Genomic DNA, 19,384 nt, shown 5'->3' with positions numbered 1-19,384 from the left:
CATTTCCATTATGAAGATGTGGATGCTGAGGCTAGTGGGGTAATAATGGGCAGGGTCAGGATTCAAATGCAAGTCTGCTGGATTCCCAAACTTCATGGACTGGAAAGTCAGAGAGTGCCCCCTCCTCACCCGCAGGAAACCATGTGTGGTAACACGACGCATTTCCCTCCTCGTAATCCAGTCAGTGCAGGGACTGAAGTAGGATAATCACGTTTCAGAGCCAACCAGAGCGGCTGCCACTCCAAGCTTCCTTTGTATTTTAAATATGTAGTCTCTAATTAGAGTTTGCTTTAATTGCAAGATTTCCATATGCCCTGTGACTGCTGTGCACTCTATCTGGGGATAAACATGTCCATCAAGTAAGAAGCAAATCATGGCTGTTGCCTTGGCCCTGTTATCCCGCTGGCTTGCTCCACTGCAGTTCCTCAAGGGATGTAGCTCAACCTTCCCCTGTGAAAGTGCTCTGGGGCCCACATTTTAATCAAAAGCATACCTTCCTCTAGGAAAAAGAGTAGAGGCACAACTCAAAAGTGATTAAATTTAATAACCAAAAGACCAGAAAAGTCTGCTTTGCAATGCATAATTTCACCAGATATTTATTTCATCATGTGGCCACATTCTATATGCTATATTTATTTTAAATGCCATTTATTTTAACAGCAGCAATAAAGGAAACACACATCTTTTTTTCCCTCCCCACTGTGTTAAAGGCATTTGTGGTTATTAAATTACTCTTGAGTAGAGGAGTGCCTGTCTCCAAATTGACTCTGAAGTATTTTAATAAAATGATCTCAAGTGTTTATTCACTCAGCAAATACTCACCTGAAGCCATTCTGGGCCAGGTGCTGCACTAGCACCAGGATAATGAGGTAGAGCAGAGAAGGTCCCTCCCTCTTGCTTCCCAGGAGCTCTTGGGCACTTGGCAGGGGGAAGTCACAGAGGCATCCCAAGGCATAGCACAGGGCCTGGCACCCAGGGACTAGTCAAACATGTTTTGTTCAATAAATGAGTGAATGAATGAATGAAGGAATGGGTGTTACAGGGCTGGGATTGAAGCCATGTGGGGCACTCAGGGACATCAAGAAGGACTGATTGGTTCTCCTTGAGTGTCCCAGGGGAGGCAACTATTGAGCTGATTCTCAGATGAGAGCTGGGCCCGAGGAGGGGTATGGGGTGGTATTACAGGCAGAGGGAGCAGTATGAGGCAAGGTCTGTGCTCATCATGTCCTCTCCCGGCAGCAATCCTCAGGCTGCCCCCACTTCCTTCGGTTTTTTGTTCACATCTTCCTCTTCAGAAAGGCCGTCCACATTGTCTGAACCGGCGCCCACCCCACCTCGTGGTACTCTCTCGTCCTTTTCCTCTGCTTTATTTGCCTCTTATCCTGGTGTGTTTACTTGAATATTGTCCCATCTTCAGCTAAACTATGAGTTTCCTAAGAGCGATGCCTAAAAAAGTGTCTGGCATATCATAGGGGCTGAAAAGTTGAATCGATGAATGAGCAACAGAAAAATCTCAGTATCCCTTCAGCAGTACAAGAGCTTCAGTGTAGGGTCTGGAGCATGGGGTCCAAGCAGGGCCTGCTGGAGACAAGGCTGCCCAGGTGATCGGGGTCAGGGCCTGCTGGGACATGCAGGCCCCACAGGCTGGCTAAGGTACTGGACTCCACTTTGAGGTGGCAACAGGGAGTCATTGAATAGTGTTGAGCCAGGAAGCAACATGGTCAGATTGGTGTTTCAGAAGGACCACTCCAGTGGAATCATAGTTGATGAATGGGAAGGGGTGAGGCTGGAGTTAGGAAGAACAGAAAGGAGGGGCTTAACAGTCCTGGCAAGGAATGTGGAAGGCTGGAGCAAAGGCAGGGGACGAGAGAATGAAGGGGTGGGTGAGGCAGATGAAAGTAGAATTCTACATTTGGGGCAAAACCAGCATGGTTTGCTGATTAGAGGTAGAAGGTAAGAAGAGGAAGACCCAGTGATGATTCCTCAGTTTCTGGCTTCGTTGAGTGGGTGGACAGTGATATCACTGGCTGGGAGGGGACTGGAGATTTGTCATCCCTGGGGGGCACTGTGGAGGGGCCATGGAGAAATACTTGTTCTGATAGGAATCCTTGTTCTGAAAGAAATTCTAGGCTAAACATGAGTTACTTTGTTTGAAAACAAATTCCAAATGTAGGTCTCATGTTTGGGGGCCCCCACTGAGCCCAATAAATGCAGTTGGCAGGATTGTCTCTCAAAGTAAGAGAGGCGATGGCCTTTCAAGCGAGGGCCCCCAGGGACTGTCTGTCTCTACTGATTACTCATGCCAACACATCCAGCTTTCACCCTTCGTTCCCTAAGATCATGCTATAGTAATGGGATGAGTGAAAGGTTTAAATTCAGAATAAATACACGTAAGTTGTACTTCCATTATGAACAAGCCTTGGGTAGGGGCATTTGGTCTCCTTAAGCCTCAGTTTCCTCAGCTGTAAAATGGGAAGAATGAAGATGTCTGTTGCTCAGTGTTGTGTTGCAGATCCAGTTGTTGAAGGGATGTAAGCAAACTCAGTAAACCGAAAAGGACTATTCAGCTGAAAGATTCCAGGAAACATTATTCCAGATGAGAGGGAAAAGCAGGCAGGCCCTGGTACTAGGACTAAATGCTCTTGGCCAAGCAGAGGAAGGTACAGCTCTGCACCTAGCCTCTGCCTCAGGGACCTCCTCAGAGCCTTGAACTTGGTCAGGCTGCTGTTGATGCTCTGGCTTCCTCAAATGTCCCCATGATCCAGGCTCTGCAGACCCTTCCAGGGAGGGCTGAGTGTTCATACCCAGAGGACTCCTGGGGCTCATTCTCTGGAAAACTCTGCCCTCACAGAACTCTCCATATCCTTCATCCTGTGACCCCACTGGGCCCCAGCCCCTCCTCTTCAGTGCCAGAGCTGCTCTGTGCTCCCCACTGCTGGCCCAGCACCCCCACCCCAACCTTTGCCACCACAAATGAACTTCCCCACAACCTCAGCTGCTTTACACAACGTTGCTGCATAGTCCTCCTGACTGAACCTGGCTGTCCCTGAGAATGGCTCTCCCTTCTCCCACCCTCCCCATCTCTCTCTATTCTAGTCCTGCTCCTGGGTCACTTCGTAGTCCAGGAACGATCTTTCCAGAAACTCTCTAAGTCCAGGTTGATCACTGTGTGTCTTCTCTGAGTTGCCATCAATCAGGACACTGCTCACTTTGCTGAATGTTCTTTGTTTCCCTGTCTGTCTCACCTACTGAACCAGAACTGCTCAAGAGCAGGGACTTTGTCTTGCTCACCATGAGTCTTGTGCCCAGCACAGAGCCCGGCATTGTGTTGACGGTACCAAGCATCCCTGTCTAGTAGATGCTCAGCTGCCATCTCTCCAGAGTAATGGGATGCTGCAACGCTGAGAGTGGCAAGCAGTTCTTAGACAGGGCCTGGGACACGGGTGGCACTGACTTCCCTTTAGGGTTTCCCTGGGTGGCTGCCATCTCCCTCATGGCTGCGGTCTTGGTGTCTCTCATGTGTACTCCTGTTTTAACCCCATTCACGGGGACCACAGTCATGTAATTGGATTGAGCAGAGACTGACAAGGTCAATTTGATAATTTCATTAATCTTTTATTAAACACGAGCCATGAGCTCCAGCCAGGCTGCTCTGTGTGCCATCCCCAGAACGTGCCTGGCATATTCCCATCTCATGTGCCTTGTCCAGGCTAGGCGTGGATGCCAACAGCTACTGGATTCTGGCTGGGTGCTTCCTGGGTGCTAAGCCTGCAGCTGAGAGAGCCTCTTATCCCCTCAGACCACACCATGGGGGTAAGGAGCCGATGTATATAAAGTGCATAGAAGAGCATCTGGCCTGCGTTTAGTGCTCTATGTTATTATCACTATTGTTATTATTACTTTTAATTCACAACAACCTTGAGAGGTAAAGGCCTCATTTTGCTAAGGAGGAAACTGAATGCCAGAGAGGGAAAATGATATGCTTAGGGTCCTACCCACGGGGACAAAGAGCAGCAAACAGTGGGATGTGCAGGTTAGAAAAGGGCCAGGTCTTGAAGAGCCAGCCTCCCTCCTCCCAGGGTGGTGCTGAGGATTGGAGGGAAGGATGGATGAGTGTGACCAGCACAGCGCCTGGCCCACAGTACCTCTCAACACAGGTTTGTGGAACAGAAGAAGGAAGGGATATGTGTGGAAAGCCCAGGCATGCTAAAACTTACTTGAGAATCTCAGGAAAGGGAATGTGCCCCTTCCTGGGAGAGAATGGGGAGCCTTTAGTTGGATTGGAGCTTTTAGGATTCAGAGAGAAATGAGGAGGCAGAAGAGCAAAGAAGAGGAGGGAGTAGCACAGATAGTGTCAGAGTGAGTGTGACGGTGAGAAAGGGAGGTGGTTCAGGAAAAGGAGGCTGGAGAACAAGATAGGGGCCACATCCTCAAGAGCCTTGGGGAGCTGTGGAAAGGTTTTTAGCAAGGAGAATGTAGTCCAGTTTGCGTTTTGGAAAGTTCATTTTGGCTTCAGTGTGGAGGACTGGAACAGGGGGCAGCAATAAGATTGCTGGGGCGCTGCTTCTGGGGTCCAGGCAAGAGGTAATACGGGATCTTAGAGAAGTTACGGGGAAAGGGAGGGGAGGGAGGCAGTGATGGGGGGGTGACAGGAATGGAGAGGCAAAGGCACAGCTTGCTTTAGAGAGGGTTTCATACTCAACCCAGGCAGGCAGCACTGTGCGGACCCAGCCCCTGGGGTGAGCAGCAATTGTTGGGATAAGCCCATCCATGTGCTCTCTGGGCCTGTTAATTAGTGGGGGCAGACAGAATGTCAAATGAGACTTTCCTGACATAGCTGTGCCTGGTGCTTGTCTCCCTGATTGCACGCAGACAAGTCACATTTAACAGCAAAGGTTAATGGCTTCCCTGGTAAGACAAGGGATGCTGGGACCCAAAACTCACCCAGATGGGAGCTGACAGGCGCACCCAACAAGCATGAGAGGCCATCAAAGCACTTGGCCAGTTGGCAGTAGCATCACTCAAGGCCCGAGCTAGTTTCACCTCCGATATGTAGCATTTCCCAGTGTCTCTGAACCTCAGGCTCTCCTCCTTTGCTGATCCCTGCTCCTCCATGGCCCCCCAAGAATGCAGCCCAGCATTTTTGTCCTCCAGTCAATAGACTCTGTGGATGGCTATGGGCCAGGCTGGAGCTAGACCCTGGGACCTGGAGGCGGATCACCTGTGGTCAGGCCCTGGAGGACCTTCAGTCAGGGGTGAGCAGTAAAGGCAGACAGACAGACAAGGACACACAGTGCGAGGAATGGAGCATGTCCCAGAGGAAAGACGGAGAAATCTGTGTGAGAGGTTCATCAGGGGAGCCTTCCCAGGGGAGGTAATGTCTGAGCTGGATCTTCACTGATGTGCAGAAGCTCCACAGGTAGGCTGGTGGGGTGGCAAACTCCAGCCGTCTTTCAAAGAGCTGCCTTATGTCCTGATAATGGTTCTGTGTCTGGTTATAAAATCTGTGATGGAGTGGGGAGAATCCAGTCTTACTCATTTTTGGATCTTCCCAGCGCAGGGCCTATAGGTAAGGTACGAAAGCATGTTGAACAGGAAGGCTCCTGGGTTCCCTGCCTCCACATTGAAAGAAAAGACAGAAAGAGGGGAGCAGGGATGAAGAATGAATGGAGGTTCCCCTAGGAGGGACCCTTAAACCCAGTCTGACCAGTCTTTCTCCTGCTGGTAAACCTTCCATGGCTCCCTGCTGCACGAGGACAAAGTCTGGCCTCTTAGCTCTGTTGGTATGTGATGTGGCCTTTGTACCTGGCATCTGATCACCTGCCAGCCTTCTCTCTCCTGCGCGCCTTCCTCCCCACAAGCAAACCACCCCATGCTCTGGTTCCTGCATGTCTTTGGGCAGCCCCAGGCGGTTCCCACCTTCAGGCCTTTCTCTCTACTGCCTCCTCAGCAGAGAAAGTTGGTTTCCTCTAGTGAATGCATCCTTGATGGCATTGGCAGTACAGTAAGAAGCCCTCCCCAGGGGAACTTTAGAGCTCAGAGTGCCATACAACCCTACTGTGCCTCAGGTAGCACCTCAGCGCACACTTGTTTTTATGAACAAGTGTTTGTATTTCTCCTCCCTCCAAGGCAGGGGAACCACATTTATTCACAGTTAATCTGCTGTTCATAAGAGGCCCTGTGGTGACACAGTGAAAGGTTGGTCTTTCTAGTCAGATTGCCGCTGTTGGAGACTTGAATCTTGGCTCCATCACCCAGGCGCTGTTTGACCTTGGCAGAGTTATTTAATCTCTCTGTGCCTCTGGTTCTTCACCTGTAAAGTGGGTCTATGTACAACAGGACCTATTTCATGGGGTTTTTGCAAGGATTCAACTGGTTAATTATGCAAAGCTCTTAAAATAATGCCTGGCAGATAGTAAGTGCTCACTAAAGGTAGCTGTTGCTATTGAATTTGAAAAGTCAAGTGCAATGCAAGAATATTTGGGGGAATAAAAACCCAAAGTTAAAAAGAAATACTATTGCCACTCAAATAACCATTAGATTAGCGTATGTCTTTTTGGTTTTCTATTCAGTGTGCAGGTGTGTAGTGTATCTGTTGTATATACTCACTCACAAGATATGTACACACAAATATGACATTCTCTTTTGTAGCCAGCTTTTCTCACTTAACAACATATACAAATGCTTTAGTAAACAAGTAGTATTTTTATCTGTCTTTGTAGACACAAAGCCTAGCTCAGAGCCGAATAGAAGAATAGGCATTTCGTTGAACTTCGTGGAAGGAAAGGAAGGGGGAGTGGCAGTGAGGCAGGCTTGGAGCTGCGCTCTAGAGAGTCACTGATAGCATAGTCGCCATCACTCCTGAGGGAAACCTTATCCAAGTAAGAGTCCTTCCTTTAGTGATAGAGACCTAGAGGACAGCGAGGAGAAGGGGCTTCCATAAGGCCACTCAGTCAGTCAGTAAAAAGGAGATTGGAGTCCCGCCAGGCCTGTGTCTTTGTCCTCAGGCAACATGTGACCATCCTTTCCTTCTTCCCTGCCAACTTTCTCACCCTGGTCCTGCCTGGCTTTGCAGCCTCCCCAGGACTGAGTTTGCAGGAAAGGCTGGAACAGCCATACCCTGATTGGGTCCTGGACAGGGAGGCCAAGGGAGGCAGAGGAGGTGGCCAGTGGGGAAAAATTACTGGTGCCAGAAAGACTTATTTTCTGCGTCACACATGGTGGCAGCTGACCTCTCAGAGGCTGTCATATTTTGGAAGCTTTTCTTCTAGAAAGGGAATGCACTTTAGGCTCAGCCCTTCCGATCTGTCCCACACTTGGTAGCCCAGATAATCCCTTGAAAACAAGGCCCTAAGTATGACCTCCCTGCCTAGAAGATATCAGTGGGCCCCATTGCTGGCAGAATGAGGTGTTTTAGAGCAGGGATCTTCTCCAAGGCCCTCCCTAGAAACACTCCCTACCATGGTACTCCCTGTCATCCCCCTTTTCCTCTTACTGTGCCTCTGGGCCTTTAAATATGGTGCCCTCTGCCTGAGATGCCTTGCCATATCCCTGCCTTGTCTCAGAATCATTGTGGTTCAGCAAGCCCCTTCTGCTCCTCTCATTCACAATGGTCAGTCCCTCTGCAGAGTCCCTGCAGTCCCTGCCACAACCCTTCCAGCTCCAGCTCTCCTTCATTGCTCACATCACCTGCCCTGGGTGTTATCTGGCCCATGCACAGAGACACCTGAAGTGAGAGGCTGAGCAGAGGGCCGCTGTGTGAACCTGGGTGTGGGCTGGAAGATCCAGGCAGTTTTCCCATTATGGTAACCCTCACTCTGGATTCAGCTGTGAGAAAGTACAAATGTGTAATTTTTATCCAAGACCCTGGAAAATCCCATGTTATCTTGGAAAATACCTTCACCTCTCTCTAAGCCTCAGTTTCTACAGAAAAATGGCAACAATACTGGGTTAAATGAGTGAATGCATAGGAAACACTTAAGACATGGAAAATGCCCACCCAATGTTCTTTTTCTCCCCTGCCCCTTTCCATTCAGAGAGCATCACTCTCAGAGTCACAAAGTAGAATATTTATAGGGGCCAAAAATGTGGCCCCAAACTCAAAGTGAGATAACAGAAATCACCCTGGTCAGGCATGTGAGAACATGATAGACAGCTTGGTATGGCCCTTACTTAAACACCAGCTCAGGTGTCTCGCTGCTGGAGTCTGGTGTGGACTTCATGAGCTGAGAGCTCTCATTGGCAGTTCCCATCAGCAGCTGTAGAGAAACACCCAATTCCCAGCCCATGGAGCTTGGGCTTGTGCAATGATAGACTTCACGGCAAAGCACACTGAGCTACTGGGAGCTTTTCTGAAGATTAGTTATTGTCACCTGTGGTTTTATAATTCAAGAGCCGATTTTGACAGATCACTCGAATGCCCAATGGCAGCCCAGAAATTCTTTCTGGAAAATGATGTCCAAGGCATTTGTTGATTAGTCCAAGCACATGGCAGAGTCTCAACAGAAACTCTCTCCTCATCCCTTGGCAATGCTGGTATGGCTCTGAGTGGGGCTCTGAGCTGCCATTTCCCACAATTGTCAATGCTGGCTAATTTCTTCTTGTTAGGCCGAGAGTTAAGTCTTTTTCTTTTCTGTTTTTTGTTTGTTTTTAATATAGGGTCTCACTCTGTAACCTAGGCTGGAGTGCAGTGACATGATCTTAGCTCACTGCAACTTCCACCTCCCAGGCTCAAACGATCCTTCCACCTCAGCCTCCCAAGTATCTGGGACTACAGGCACTCTCCATCACACCCAGCTAATTTTTGTATTTTTAGTAGATACGGGTTTCACCATGTTGCCCAGGCTGGTCTCGAACTCCTGGACTCAAGCCATCCACCTGCCTCAGCCTCCCAAAGTGCTGGGATTACAGACATGAACCATTGCACCTGGCCAAGTTAACTTCTTAGGCAAGTTGAGGACAGGAAGGAGAGCCTAAGAGATGACTGCTCTTCTAGCTGGGGTTCTTCATTCAAGAACAACCTCAGGAACATGATCAGATGGCCCAAACTTTTCTCTCTAAGTGAATATTCCAGATGTCAGAAGCTGATCTTCAGAGCGTAGCCAACTTGGATACCATATCTAAGGACCAGCTCTGGACTCAGATGTGACACCTCAGATAGTCACTTCATTTACTAATGCACTCATCATTTGGTCATTGATGCATTTTACTTAACGAAAATTTATGGAGTTAGCTCTTGAATTTTGTCATCAAATTTACTATTTTTCTGTTTTCTAATTTATATTTTTACTACTTCTTTCCTACTGCTTTCCACAGCTTCTTTTTGGTTCTTTTTCAGATTATGTACCTGCAGCTTTCCATTAGTTTGCTAAATTTTTTTTTTAAATTTTTATTACTTTCTAGATATTTTGTAATGTATTTTTTTATTCTTTGACAATATTTTTTAGAAAAGTGATTTCAATCTCCATGTGGCAGTTAGCTGCAGCTATTTCTGTTGTTGAAACACTTCCTTATTTCTGGTTTTAGTAGTTATATTTTGAGAGTGAAAATTGTATCTTTTTATCATTTAGAATGTATCAAATTCATTTATGTTTGTAGAGCAAAAATTATTACATGTTATTAACTAAACTTTATCATTTTGCAAATCTTTTTCCTTATGTTTCCTTTTGGCATTTTTCTTCATCTTTTAAAATATTAATACATATAAAATAATATAGGTCCATAAAGTATAAAGCTTAATCATATAATGAACAGTGGTGAACTCACCACCCAACCACAGACTTAGAACATAACCAACGTATTCCTCAGTGCCCTATTACTTTGTTTACCCTGGAATTAACACATCATCAATTTCGTGTTGATCATTTTCTTGCTTTTTAAATACACTTTAATTGCCTGCGTATGAACGTCTGAAACTGGAAACAATCAAATTGACCTTTTATTCTTCTCTGTGTATGCTACGTAGCCTCCTGCTACAATTTCTGCTGCTTTCTCCCTGAATCCCTAATATTTATTGCTTTAAACTGGAATGTTTTGTTGGGTGCAACAGGTTCACCACTGTTCAATCTTTAATATGAATTTTGCTTCTTATCGACTTAACATGATCAACCTCTTCCTTGTTAAATAATTTTGCCTTGAATTCTGCTTTGAGATTAACATTGTCACCTCTGCTTTCTATTTAATGGAATGTGCCTAAAACATTTTGGAAGCTCAATTTTTAACATCACTGTATAATTTTGCCTGAAATGCAGAAGATGGTCATGTTTAAGAAGTTGTGCTCTGAAATCAGACTGGACTTAAATCTCAATTCCACTATATGTTAGCTATTTTACCTGGGCAAGTTACTTAGCCTCCTATGCTGCAGTTCCCAAACCTGAGACCCAAGGGTAATGATATTTCTGCCTCATATGTTTATTGGGAGAATTAGATGAGATAATGTATATGAAATGCTTAGTACAATGCAATACACATGGCAAGTATGCAGTAAGTGTTAATTTTTATGAGATTTATCTCTTGTAAGTTGCACATAACTTAATGTTTTCATGTTAGCTTGGGAATTTTTGTCCTCTGATAGAGTAGTTCAGACTGTTTACCATCGTTTCATACCTGCTGTTTGACTCTGTCACTCAATTTTACACTTTCTCTTTTTTTATACAGTTTTTGCTCTTAATATTTTCTCTATTTTTCTTTCTTCATTTTAAAATTAATATAGAAGTTTAATATACTCTTTGTAAATTAATTCCCTAATGCATGCTTTAAAATGTGTGACATGCAGTTATAGTCGTGTACCATGTAAGGATGTTTTGGTCAAACATGAACTGCATGTACAACAGTGGTCCATAAGATTATCATGAAGCTGAAAAATTCGTATCACCTAGTGACAGTGCCGCCATTGTCATAATGTAGTACAAAGCACTACTCACATGTTTGCAGTGTTGCTGGTGTAAATAGAGCTACTGGGCCACCAGTCATATAAAAGTATAGCGAACACAATTATGTGCAGCACATAATAGTTGATAATGATAATGAATGACTGTGTTACTGGCTTATGTACTTCCCATACTATACTTTTAACTATTATTTTGGAGTGTACTCCTTCTTAGAAAAAAAGAAAGTTAACTATAAAAACACCCTCAGGCAGGTCCTTCAGGAGGTATTCCAGAAGAAGGCCTTGTTATCATAGGAAATGACAGCTCCATACCTGTCATTGCCCCTGAAGACTTTCCCGTGTCACAAGATGTACAGGCAGAAGACAGGGATATTGATGATCCTGACCTTGCGTGAGCCTAGGCTAATGTGCATGTTCATGTCTTAGTTTTTGGCAAAAATATTTAAAGAGTAAAAAAAAATTAACAATTTTTAAAATAAGGCTTATAGAATAAGAACATAAAGAAAGTATTTTTGTATAGCTGTACAATGTGTTTGTATTTTAAGCTAAATGTTATTAAGAGTCAAAAAAATTAAGGGTTTATAAAGGAAAAAAGTCATAGTAGACTAAGGTTAATTTATTATTGAGAAAGAAAAATATTTTAACAAACTTGGTGTAGTCTGAGTGAGCAGCGTTTATAAAGTGTACAGTCGTGCACGGTAACGTCCTTGGCCTTCACACTCACCACTCACTCACTGACTCACCCAGAGCAGCTTCCAGTTCTTCAAGCTCCATTTCCTACTATAAGTGCCCTAGAGAGGTGTACAATTTTACATCTTTTATGCCATATTTTACTGTACCTTTTCTGCTTCGATATATTTAGATATATTGCTTTTCGGCCTTTTGGCAAGATCAAGTGTAGACGTGTTTAGATACATAAATACTTTCCATTATGTTAAAGTTTCCCACAGTATTCAGTACAGTACCATGCTGTACAGGTTCATAGCCTAGGAGCCATAGGTATACCATCCAGCCTAGGTATGTAGTCGTCTATACCATCTAGGTTTGTGTAAGTACACTCTGTGCTGTTCGTACATGAATTACCATGAAATTACCTACTGATGGATTTCCTAGAACATATCCCCATCCTTAAGCAATGCATGGCTGTGTATGTACATTTCTCTAATTATCAGTTAACAACAAAGCAATAATTTTTTACTTCTCTTTAGACAACATAGAATTTATATGTTTTTATTTTACTTCTTTTTTTTTAAATTTTTTATTGGATTTTAGGTTTGGGGGTACATGAGCAGAACATGCAAGACAGTTGCATAGGTACACACATGGCAGTGTGTTTTGCTTCCTTTCTCCCCTTCACCCACATTTGGCATTTCTCCCCAGGCTATCCCTCCCCACCTCCCCCTCCCACTGGCCCTCCCCTTTTCCCCCCAATAGACCCCAGTGTTTAGTACTCCCCTCCCTGTGTCCATGTGTTCTCATTTTTCATCACCCGCCTATGAGTGAGAATATGCGGTGTTTCATTTTCTGTTCTTGTGTCAGTTTGCTGAGGATGACGTTCTCCAGATTCATCCATGTCCCTACAAACGACACAAACTCATCATTTCTGATTGCTGCATAATATTCCATGGTGTATATGTGCCACATTTTTCCAATCCAGTCTATTATCAATGGGCATTTGGGTTGATTCCAGGTCTTTGCTATTGTAAACAGTGCTGCAATGAACATTCGTGTACATGTGTCCTTGTAGTAGAACGATTTATAGTCTTTTGGATATATACCCAGTAATGGGATTGCTGGGTCAAATGGAATTTCTATTTCTAAGGCCTTGAGGAATCGCCACACTGTCTTCCACAATGGTTGAACTAATTTACACTCCCACCAACAGTGTAAAAGTGTTCCTATTTCTCCACATCCTCTCCAGCATCTGTTGTCTCCAGATTTTTTAATGATCGCCATTCTAACTGGCGTGAGATGGTATCTCAATGTGGTTTTGATTTGCATCTCTCTGATGACCAGTGACGATGAGCAGTTTTTCATATGATTGTTGGCCTCATATATGTCTTCTTTCATAAAGTGTCTGTTCATATCCTTTGCCCACTTTTGAATGGGCTTGTTTGTTTTTTTCCTGTAAATCTGTTTGAGTTCTTTGTAAATTCTGGATATGAGCCCTTTGTCAGATGGGTAAACTGCAAAAATTTTTTCCCATTCTGTTGGTTGCCGATCCACTCTAGTGACTGTTTCTTTTGCCGTGCAGAAGCTGTGGAGTTTCATTAGGTCCCATTTGTCTATTTTGGCTTTTGTTGCCAATGCTTTTGGTATTTTGTTCATGAAGTCCTTGCCTACTCCTATGTCCTGGATAGTTTTGCCTAGATTTCCTTCTAGGGTTTTTATCATGCCAGGTCTTATGTTTAAGTCTTTAATCCATCTGGAGTTAATTTTGGTGTAAGGTGTCAGGAAGGGGTCCAGTTTCTGCTTTCTGCACATGGCTAGCCAGTTTTCCCAACACCATTTGTTAAACAGGGAATCCTTTCCCCCTTGCTTGTTTTTGTCAGGTTTATCAAAGATTGTATAGTTGTAGATATGTTGTGTTGCGTCCGATGCCTCTGTTTTGTTCCATTGGTCTATATCTCTATTTTGGTACCAGTACCATGCTGTTTTGATGACTGTAGCCTTGTAATATAGTTTGAAATCCGGTAGTGTGATGCCCCCCGCTGTGTTCTTTTTGCTTAGAATTGACTTGGCTATGCAGGCTCTCTTTTGGTTCCATATGAAGTTCATGGTGTTTTTTTCCAGTTCTGTGAAGAAAGTCAATGGTAGCTTGATGGGGATAGTGTTGATTCTGTAAATTACTTTGGGCAGTATAGCCATTTTCACGATGTTAATTCTTCCTAACCATGAACATGGAATGTTTCTCCATCTGTTTGTGTCCTCTCTGATTTCGTTGAGCAGTGGTTTGTAGTTCTCCTTGAAGAGGTCCCTTACGTTCCTTGTGAGTTGTATTCCAAGGTATTTTATTCTTTTTGTAGCAATTGTGAATGGCAGTCCGTTCTTGATTTGGCTTTCTTAAAGTCTGTTATTGGTGTAGACAAATGCTTGTGATTTTTGCACATTGATTTTATATCCTGAGACTTTGCTGAAGTTGCTTATCAGTTTCAGGAGTTTTTGGGCTGAGGTGATGGGGTCTTCTAGGTATACTATCATGTCATCTGCAAATAGAGACAATTTGGCTTCCTCCTTTCCTATTTGAATACCCTTTATTTCTTTTTCTTGCCTGATTGCTCTGGCTAGAACTTCCAGAACTATATTGAATAGGAGTGGTGAAAGAGGGCATCCTTGTCTAGTGCCAGATTTCAAAGGGAATGCTTCCAGTTTTTGCCCATTCAGTATGATATTGGCTGTTGGTTTGTCATAAATAGCTTTTATTACTTTGAGATACGTTCCATCGATACCGAGTTTATTGAGGGTGTTTAGCATAAAGGGCTGTTGAATTTTGTCCAATGCCTTCTCTGCGTCAATTGAGATAATCATGTGGTTTTTGTCTTTGGTTCTGTTTATGTGGTGAATTACGTTGATAGACTTGCGTATGTTGAACCAGCCTTGCATCCCCAAGATGAATCCTACTTGATCATGGTGAATAAGTTTTTTTATTTGCTGTTGCATTTGGCTTGCCAATATTTTATTGAAGATTTTTGCATCTATGTTCATCTTGGATATTGGCCTGAAGTTTTCTTTTCTTGTTGGGTCTCTGCCGGGTTTTGGTATCAGAATGATGTTGGTCTCGTAAAATGATTTGGGAAGTATTCCCTCTTTTTGGATCGTTTGAAATAGTTTTAGAAGGAATGGTACCAGCTCCTCTTTGTGTGTCTGGTAGAATTCGGCTGTGAACCCATCTGGACCTGGGCTTTTTTTGTGTGGTAGGCTCTTAATTGCTGCCTCAACTTCAGACCTTGTTATTGGTCTATTCATAGTTTCAGCTTCCTCCTGGTTTAGGCTTGGGAGGATGCAGGAGTCCAGGAATTTATCCATTTCTTCCAGGTTTACTAGTTTATGTGCATAGAGTTGTTTGTAATATTCTCTGATGATGGTTTGAATTTCTGTGGAATCTGTGGTGATTTCCCCTTTATCATTTTTTATTGCATCTATTTGGTTGTTCTCTCTTTCCTTTTTAATCAATCTGGCTAGTGGTCTGTCTATTTTGTTGATATTTTCAAAAAACCAGCTCTTGGATTTATTGATTTTTTGAAGGGTTTTTCGTGTCTCTATCTCCTTCAGTTCAGCTCTGATCTTAGTTATTTCTTGTCTTCTGCTGGGTTTTGAGTTTTTTTGATCTTGCTGCTCTAGCTCTTTCAATTTTGATGATAGGGTGTCAATTTTGGATCTCTCCATTCTTCTCATATGGGCACTTATTGCTATATACTTTCCTGTAGAGACTGCTTTAAATGTGTCCCAGAGATTCTGGCATGTTGTGTCTTCGTTCTCATTGGTTTTGAAGAACTTCTTTATTTCTGCCTTCATTTCATTGTTTATCCAGTCAACATTCAAGAGCCAGTTGTTCAGTTTCCATGAAGCTCTGCGGTTCTGGGTTGGTTTCTGAATTCTGAGTTCTAACTTGATTGCACTATGGTCTGAGAGGCTGTTTGTTATGATTTCAGTTGTTTTGCATTTGCTGAGCAGTGCTTTACTTCCAATTATGTGGTCAATTTTAGAGTAAGTGTGATGTGGTGCGGAGAAGAATGTATATTCTGTGGATTTGGGGTGGAGAGTTCTGTAAATGTCTATCAGGTTTGCTTGCTCCAGGTCTGAGTTCAAGCCCTGGATATCCTTGTTGATTTTCTGTCTGGTTGATCTGTCTAATATTGACAGTGGAGTGTTAAAGCCTCCCGCTATTATTGTGTGGGAGTCTAAGTCCCTTTGTAAGTCGTTAAGAACTTGTCTTATGTATCTGGGTGCTCCTGTATTGGGTTTGTATATGTTTAGGATCATTAGCTCTTCTTGTTGTATCGATCCTTTTACCATTATGTAATGGCCTTCTTTGTCTCTTTTGATCTTTGTTGCTTTAAAGTCTATTTTATCAGAGATGAGAATTGCAACTCCTGCTTTCTTTTGCTCTCCATTTGCTTGGTAAATCTTCCTCCACCCCTTTATTTTGAGCCTTTGTGTATCCTTGCATGTGAGATGGGTTTCCTGGATACAGCACACTGATGGGTTTTGGCTTTTTATCCAATTTGCCAGTCTGTGTCTTTTGATTGGTGCATTTAGTCCATTTACATTTAGGGTTAATATTGTTATGTGTGAATTTGATACTGCCATTTTGATGCCTAGTGGCTGTTTTGCCTATTAGTTGTTGTAGATTCTTCATTATGTTGATGCTCTTTAGCATTTAGTGTGATTTTGGAATGGCTGGTACTGGTTGTTCCTTTCTATGTGTAGTGCCTCTTTTAGGAGCTTTTGTAAAGCAGTCCTGGTGGTGACAAAATCTCTGAGTACTTGCTTGTTCGCAAAGGATTTTATTTTTCCTTCACTTCTGAAGCTCAGTTTGGCTGGATATGAAATTCTGGGTTGAAAGTTCTTTTCTTTAAGAATGTTGAATATTGGCCCCCACTCTATTCTGGCTTGTAGTGTTTCTGCCGAGAGATCTGCTGTGAGTCTGATGGGCTTCCCTTTGTGGGTAACTCGACCTTTCTCTCTGGCTGCCCTTAGTATTTTCTCCTTTATTTCAACCTTGTTGAATCTGACGGTTATGTGCCTTGGGGTTGCTCTTCTTGCAGAATATCTTTGTGGTGTTCTCTGTATTTCCTGCAATTGAGTGTTGGCCTGTCTTGCTAGGTGGGGGAGGTTTTCCTGGATGATGTCCTGAAGAGTATTTTCCAGCTTGGATTCATTCTCTTCGTCCCCTTCTGGTACACCTATCAAACGTAGGTTAGGTCTTTTCACATAGTCCCACATTTCTTGGAGACTTTGTTCATTCCTTTTTGCGCTTTTTTCTCTAATCTTGGTTTCTCGTTTAATTTCATTGAGTTGGTCTTCGACTTCAGATATTCTTTCTTCTGCTTGGTCAATTCGGCTATTGAAACTTGTGCATGCTTCGCGAAGTTCTTGTATTGTGTTTTTCAGCTCCTTTAATTCATTCATATTCCTCTCTAAGTTATCCATTCTTGTTATCATTTCCTCATATCTTTTTTTAAGTTCCTTAGTTTCTTTGCATTGATTTAATACATGTTCTTTTAGCTCACAAAAGTTTCTCATTATCCACCTTCTGAAGTCTAATTCCATCATTTCGTCACAGTCATTCTCCGTCCAGCTTTGTTCCCTTGCTGGTGAGGAGTTTTGGTCCTTTCTAGGAGGCGAGGTGTTCTGGTTTCTGGTGTTTTCCTCCTTTTTTCGCTGGTTTCTTCCCATCTTTGTGGGTTTATCCACTTGTCGTCTGCGTAGTTGCTGACTTTTCGATTGGGTCTCTGAGTGGACACCCAGATTGTTGATGATGAAGTATTTCTGTTACTTTGTTTTCCTTCTACCAGCCTAGCCCCTTCGCTGTACGACTGCTGAGGTCCACTCCAGGCCCTGCTTGTCTGGGGTGCACCTCTAGCAGCTGTGGCACAGCGAGGGATGCTGCCCGTTTCTTTTTCTGCTATCTTTGTCCCAGGATGATGCCTGCCAAATGTCAGTCTTTTGGATATAGAGGGGTCAGGGAGCTGCTTGAGGAGACAGTCTGTTCTTTTTAGGAGCTCAATTTCTGAGCTATGAGCTCTGTTGTTCATTCAGGGCTGTTAGGCTGCTATGTTTGATTCTGCTGCAATAGAGCTCATTAAAAAAACCCTTTTTTTCTCAAATGCTCTGTGGTGGGGGGTTCAGGCTTTATTTTTCGATGTCCGTTGAGGTGTCCTGCCCAGCTAGGAGGCAGACTAGCCACTGTTTGCCTGCCGAGTCTCCGCCCTGCTGTTGTGTGATTCGCCCTGTTCCTGCAGGCTCTGCTGTGGTCTCCGCCACGCCCTGCGGCGGAGTCTCTTCGTTGTTGCGTGTTGCCTTGGCAACGGCAGGCTGCGTCAGCAGTGGGCGTGTATCTCAGTAGGGACGGGTTGCCTCGTCAACGGCTGGCTGCATCAGCAGTGGGCGTGTATCTCAGTTGGGGCGGGTTGCCTCCGTAGTGGTGGACACCCCTCCCCCACAGAGCGTCTCGGACCGTCTGCTCGGGATAGTGTGAAATCGCGGTTTTGTTCGTCCCACTGGGTACCCCGAACGCTCTGTCCCTGCAATCCCCTGGGCTGGCCTACTGACCAAGTCTCGTTCAGTCTCAAGTCCAGCCCTCTCAAGTCTCAGGTTGCCGGTTCTACAGGGCACCCGGACAAGCGCGACCTGTGGGGATTGCTGGGTAGGGCCGGCCGCCGCCGCCCCGGCTGCCGGCTTTGCCAGGCAGACTTACTGCCTGGCGTCCCGTGTCTCCCTTACACTTAGGAGTTTCCCCGTTCTGTGGGCAACAAAGATCAGTCTGGAAATGCAACTCCGACTCACCTCTTTGCAGATTCAACGAGAGCTCCAATCCTGGGTTGTTCTCACAGCGCCATCTTGAGTCCTCCCCCATGTTTTTATTTTTCTTGCTATCCCCTTCAATGCTTGATAAATCTTTTTTTCTGATTCTAGTACTAAGGAAAATTCACAGACCAGTTTTTGTTTCTAAATTGCCCCCCGTGTTCCTTTCTGCACCTTTATGTAATCCTCGAGGTTTATTGAGACCTACTAGTATGTCTTTCTTTTTACTAATATTGCCTGGAACACTGATCTTTTTGGGGCTTTTGACTCAAGTAGATATTGTTTGTGTCTGCAAGTCCTCTTTCCCTATTTTGTATTTGTCACTTTTATTTTTTATTGTATCCCCCATCTCTACCAGGAATATTGATAATTCCTAAACTCATTCTTTTCTTTTGTATCTGTCATCTCCTTTCTCATTTTTATCTCTGACCTCTTTTTCTACATTGGTTGAGAACTGCTGAAATTTGTCCTCATCACCAATTCAGTTTTCTGCAGTGTCCGTTCTGTTTTTTCTCACTCCCATGGGAATTTTAATGTGGTATTTTATTTTGTCCTGACCTGCCATAGTGTCTTAGTTCATCAGCTTCCTTTGCATCACTGCCTTTATCTTATCCTCCTTCCTGCTCTTGTTAGGAGCCAAGTCTTCCTGCCTCTCTTGAAGGATACCAAGCAGATGGTCTCAGAATCATTGTCAATTTTCTTTCACCTTTCTCTTTCTCAAGTTTTTAGGGCAATGCTTCCTTTTTGCTGTAGTGCATCTCTTTAAAGGCCCCATTTTTTTGTTTCTTGGAGGTTTTATTTTGTTTTGCTTACTCATCCTTGAATACAGCAGTCTCTGCAGACCTGGTATTTGCAAAAAGGAATCTTAAGAGTGCACTGTTAACCCCTCACTGTGGAATGCGCATCTCCAGATTTAGACCTGAAATTCAAGTCAAGGTGCCCTGCCCCAGTTCTGTCTGTGGATTGATT

At 44.1% G+C, this 19,384-nt stretch overlaps 1 protein-coding gene across 26 annotated transcripts in view; it reads left to right on the top strand.

Annotated features, from left to right (window-relative positions):
- Window positions 1-19,384, top strand: part of LOC100393071 (BEN domain-containing protein 5) — a 1,596,666-nt gene that overhangs the window by 1,361,315 nt on the left and 215,967 nt on the right. The gene's annotated exons all lie outside the window — the stretch shown is intronic.

Source organism: Callithrix jacchus, chromosome 7 (genome assembly GCF_049354715.1).
Source record: "Callithrix jacchus isolate 240 chromosome 7, calJac240_pri, whole genome shotgun sequence".
In the NCBI taxonomy this organism is placed as follows: Eukaryota; Metazoa; Chordata; class Mammalia; order Primates; family Cebidae; genus Callithrix; species Callithrix jacchus.
This window is presented reverse-complemented; position numbering and strand designations above follow the sequence as displayed.